The sequence below is a fragment of the Triturus cristatus genome, chromosome 4_1, assembly GCF_964204655.1.
Source record: "Triturus cristatus chromosome 4_1, aTriCri1.1, whole genome shotgun sequence".
In the NCBI taxonomy this organism is placed as follows: domain Eukaryota; kingdom Metazoa; phylum Chordata; class Amphibia; order Caudata; family Salamandridae; genus Triturus; species Triturus cristatus.
Window position 1 is genome coordinate 105,900,661 of NC_140585.1, and position 5,848 is coordinate 105,906,508.

At 39.5% G+C, this 5,848-nt stretch overlaps 1 non-coding gene across 1 annotated transcript; it reads right to left on the minus strand.

Moving 5' to 3' along the window:
• Positions 1 to 5,504: 5,504 nt before the first annotated feature.
• On the minus strand, positions 5,505 to 5,577 carry TRNAV-UAC (transfer RNA valine (anticodon UAC)). Its single transcript has one exon. It is a non-coding gene; the product is annotated as a tRNA-Val (tRNA).
• Positions 5,578 to 5,848: the final 271 nt, after the last annotated feature.

The window sequence follows — 5,848 nt, forward strand, 5'->3', positions numbered from 1 at the left end:
GGTATGAATCACAATATAGGAGACCCTCCACCACTCGAAACGTGAGATCCAGGAAGTCGATGGCTTCATTGTTGTAGGACATGGTGAACTGGATGTCACTAGTTCTGTTGTTGAGCCATGTTCCAAACTCCTTGAGCTCGTCCTCTGTGTCTGACCAAATCATTACCAAATCGTCTATGTAGCATTTCCATACTTCAATAGACTCGATAAACGGGTTGTCATGGCTATACAGATGTTCTTCCTCATAATCGTCCATAAAGATGTTAGCCAGGCTCGGTGCATACGTAGCTCCTATTGCCACAAGTTTACATTCAAAATAGAACTGATTTCTGAATATGAAGTCGTTTTTCTTCATCGCGATTTCGAACATGGCAATCAGGAAATCTGTCAGTATCCAGTGTGGTCTTTGGCGTTTGTCCAGGGTGGATCGTACCACCTTCAGTGTTTTGGCCTGTGGAATTGACGTGTAAAGAGAGGAGACATCAAGCATCACAAGTAGTTGTGTTTGGATGTCAAACGCCTGACCTTGAAATGGGGAGAGGCATGTCTTTTAAGTGCACAGGTGTCCTGGATTTCAGGCATTGGATCTAGACTAACTACAGGAGGTATGCAGCACTTTTTGTGGGGACATGACACAGCCTATTTAAGTGTAAATGGGGTTGGGTCTAGCTCTTCCCTCCCATCCTGCCAGTGATGGTCCATCAAGTCACATCTAAGCTCCTCATTGTGTGTGGCTGTCTAGGAGGAATACACAAAGCCCAACTGTCACCCATACCCAGTCATATGGGCCAGACACAGGCTGTAGGTACCAAATGGCTAAGGCAAGAAAATGCCAACTTTCTAAAAGTATAAACCAATGGAAGGTTTGGGTCCAAAGTGCACACTAGAAAGCACCACAGTACTTTTTTTACACAAAAGGTTTCTAGTGACACAAGTGAAATACACAATTCACCATACAACTGGCCGTTTTTTTTAATCCACAAGCTTGTGTGGTTTATTTCACAATTATTCTCATACTTTTTTAAAACGAATATGTACATTAACACCATGTCATGATACAGAACGCACGTTCAACAATTTGACATTACATACAGAAACAAATACCAATTGTGAGACATTACATGAAATCCAACAAATTATAAATGAACAGATAGACAGAACATGGAACACCAGTCCTGAGTTGATGAATGATCACACTAGGGCGGAGGTCGTCTGGGATTTATAGACATCAAATATCAACAAACTCCTGCCTATGTGTGTAGCCCTGGAACTTAAAGTTTGTAAGTGTTCACGCTAGGAGAGTAATTATTTATGAGCTTTTCTCCTCGGGCACTTGTAAAAGTATATTGTACCAGAGGCCAGGGTCAACGCGTTTCCAACCCCACATTCATTTAGCGGTTTTCCTCAGGACCTGGACTTGGTGGTATCTTATGTGGCATCTGCTCTTCTCTTATGACTTGGATGGGGAGGGGATAGATCAAGGGGCGAATGATTGCCTGAGTCAGCTGCTAGTCTAAATTATTTGAATGCGGGGGTCTAGCTTCGGTCGTTTGTCTGCTATCGAACGCTTCATGGAGCCTTGTGCCGGGAGCAATCTCAGATTCTAAAAGTGGTATTTTCAGAATTGCAATTTAAAATCTGACTTCACCACAAGTTAGGATTTTAAATTGTGATTCCAGAGTCACCAAACAATAAGGGCTTACCTTTTCCCATTTGGAAATTACACTTATAAAATGTACTAAGGTAATTCCACTGTTATCCTGTGGGTGGAATAGGCCTTGCAGAACTGAAAATGAATGTAAAACTTAAAAGTACATGTCCTTCTTTTGAAATACATTGCACCGTGCTCTCTAGTCTGTCCAGTGCCTACCCTAGGGGTGGCATATGAATTAAAAAGGAAGGTTTGGGCCTGGCAAGAGGTTTACTTTGCCAGGTCGAAATAGCAGTTTAAACTGCGCACACACACAGGCTGCAATGGCTGGCCTGAGACAGGTTTAAAGGGTAACTTAAAAGGGTGGCACAATCGGTGCTGCAGGCAAAATAGTAGCATTTAATTTACAGGCCCTAGCCATGTGAAGTGCCACTTTACCAGGGGCTTAGCAGTAAATTATATATGCTAATTGGGTGTAAGTCAAATTAACATGTTTTAAGGAGAGAGCACAAGCACTTTAGCACTGGTTATCAATGGTAAAGTGTGCAGAGACCTTAGGATAGCAAAACTGAAGTTTGGGGTAAAGCCACGACAACAATACCAGGTCTAACAAATGCGTAATCCTGGGTTCAGGTACTACTTCAAGGGGTGATACCTGATTATCAACTTCATTATATCAACTGACCAAAATATCAGCGACCAGGTATCTTTTTTTAAAGTTTGTTATTTCCATCAATGTTAATAATATCGATTTTAGAAATATAGTTTACTAAAAATATCATAGTATTTAATATATTATAAATGTAATTGTTTTTTATTTTTCAATTCATTTAGTAAAAATCAGGTTTAACTTTATTTTTTTGTATGTTAATAATACTTTTTATTTTTTACAGGTTGCGGGATTATTGGAGGATTAGGTGGGGAGAGTTTTATTTTGTAGTTATTTTGATTAATTTCTGTGTAACTGGATATGATTTTTTTCCAGGGTGCATCAGGTTTATTGGGTTATTGGTTGCGGAGTGTTTAAATCCATATTTAATTGAATTTAATTTAATTCAATTTGATTTTTTATTTATTAGAATTCTGGATTACATTTTAAATAAAATGCATTAAAGAAAATATATACCTACACATTATTTACAGTTTTTGAAGAAAATATTGGATTCATAATTTGAAAAAAATGCATAATAGGTTTTTGGTGTGGATTGTGTGAGTGGTTCATTTAAATTTTATAAGGTTCAATCCAATAATGTTGGCGATTATAGTTGTATTAATTAAACAAAGTAAATATTAATATTTTAATTTGCTATTATATTTTTATTACAAGAATATATTTCTTACTAGAAACGTTTAATACTTTATTAAAATGTATTGAATTTCATTATATAGTTTTTCATTTAACCTATTTCATAGATGTTACAAATAATTTAAAAAATGATTTTTTTAAACATGTTTAATATTTTATACTAAGCTAAATAAAATGAATGGTTTAAAAAATAGTTCTTGAAAGTGTATGTATGTTTGTGAAAATGGATGTAGCACAGTAATTCTGAACCAGTCCAAGTATATCAACTTTCCCCAATTTCTCTGGTATCCGAGTTAATGGGAAAGTTATTTTTATTGAGGTTTCAAATACAGCACAGAACACATACCACAAGAATTCAAAAACATTGTTTCCCTAAGAATCACTTTAACATTAGTGTCTTTGGCCTTAGCGTGGTTCAAAATAAATCCAATAAATTCACATCCATAGAACATTTAAATATTTTCTTAATCAAGAGTCCTCCATATCGAAATTTCAATACAGTAATCAAAATAATGTAGTTGCTCTAAGTGACGGCGCAGTGCAAGTGCAAAAAAGTGAGGCAAACACTATGTAGCAATTAGTGTCTGCAATATTTACAATACGTACAAAAGAAGAAATCACCCAACATAGGACAACAATTTATTATTAATCCGATAATAATAGTGTTCAAATTTGGGTGGTCCAACTATCTATGATATGGGTAGACTCTACATATGTCAAATATGTCATAATTACATGTTTTTGGATGATTTGACATTCGCTACCATGTCGTGGTTCCCTTCTTTACCCTGTGGCACTCCCCGTATTTTGCTATTCTTTTATCTTGATCTATTCTCTAACTCCTCAAGTTTGTTTTGAAACTCTGCTTTTCAGGAAAGGCCACTGTCCATGTTAAAGCTTTGTGCATTTCCAGGAGCTCAATGAGTTATTATTTCTTGGTGTACCACCCATATCTCCGTAGTACCTGCTTGTATATGTGGTGCTGAGCCACAGTTACAGGCGGAGTTACAGGGTGATCTGGAAGCAAATGGGTATCGAAGGGTACCTCTGCGCGGCATAGGGGGTGCCAAAGCCAGAGCCCAGGAGCCTCATGGGAGGTTCCTGGAAAAAAAAAACATGTTGACGCTCCGTTAGTCCTTCGGGCGGTTGTGGGTCTGAACAACCGGGGGCTTGCCTTGCTACGCTCTGCCCTGAAAGGGGCGTGAGTAATAAGGGACCGTGATACGGGAAGAGGATCACCGAAGGGGCAGCACAGATGGGGTTCGCCCCAGTGCTGCTTGGCTCATCAATCGGGCAGGCGTCCCAGATGGTTGCCTGCCATTGGATCGCCCGTAAGATAACCCACCATATTATATAACGGTGTATGTAATAAACCTGCAGCAGTTTTTACCCAAACAAAAGTTGTGTGGTGTGTTTTATTTATGCGTAGAACGTGCATGCTATTGTGGTGGGGTGGGGAGTGTTGCCTACTGCTGGTGCTATATGGACAGATATAATGGGAAGCCCCCCAAAAAATGTCGACGGAGGTGTGGAACGTAGGAATTCTTTCAGACAGCACCCAGCATCTGCAAGCTCAGTCCAAGAATGTGGCCTCCCTCGGATCCACCCTCTTTCATTTTCCCAAAAAGACTCTCCTTTATTGATCCCTCTTTGGATGCACCAATGGAGACCGCTATCATTCGATCTCCTCTAGACTGCGCCCTGTCAATCTACCTTACATTTCCAGACAAACCCTTTCATTGATTGCAGCTTGCTCAGATCCTGTGGCGCGCGAGCTTACAAACACTGCTGCCCGCGCTGCCCTCTGTGCTCTGCTTCTCATCCGATCCTAGGGCACTGACAAGTGTCCATAGACCACCCTCCTTTCTGGACATCCGCGCCCTCGGATCAGCTAATCAATGCCAGCTTGTCTCTACTAGGACCCTATGCAGACCCTACTTTTCTTCAGCCGCCGAACCGTGGAACTCGCGTTGTTTGCAGCAGAAACAACTCCACTCTGTTTTATACTCCAGCTAAAAACCTGACTTCTTAATAATTTTCAGTATACTCCAGCTGGTCATTATTAAGTTTTAAGATTGTGTCCTCATAAAGCGCCGAGAAGCTTCTTCATACAAAGCGCTCTACAAATAAGTGATAAAACAACACCCCCACCTCTGTCATAAACAAAAAAATCCAATGCCTCTTAGGGCATCTGGCCCACCAAGCCCCTGGCCTGACCTCTCAATTTCAAAGGACATTCGTAGACTCATTAAATATACACTTATATATATATATATATATATATATATATATATATATATATATATATATATATAAGTGTTCAATGATTAGTAATCTATCAAGGCCCCCTGGGGTATTTAACTTCTAGCCCCCACCCCATCACTTAACCTCTCCACCTTGAAATACCGACAGCTCCATTGCTTAATGGTTGTTCGGTGTACTATCCTTTTATTATTTCAGATGTCTTTTCGTGATATATTTTGCATCGTGAGCGACTCTGCGCTTTATATTTAAAAAATGTAAACAATTTGCAAAAAAATAGTTCCATGGTTTCACTGGGGATCGAACCCAGGACCTTCTGCGTGTAAAGCAGACGTGATAACCACTACACTATGAAACCTCCGCTAGCTATCCAATGGGACACACGTTGTTTTTTGTGCACACATCGTGCAGTCAGTTCATCCCCCATAATCCAGTCATTTCACTTTAACAAAAAAAAATAGAGAATTGTCAGCATTTATAGAAAAAATGTAGTCCAAGTGAAGGGAGACAGGAGTGGAGAGAGAAAGTTCGAATGTATAGGAAGAAGAAGTGAAAACAGAGAAAAGCAGATTGAAACTTAGAGAGGCTTCAAAGCGTCAAGTTTCCGAACAAAGAGAACCGTGAGGCGA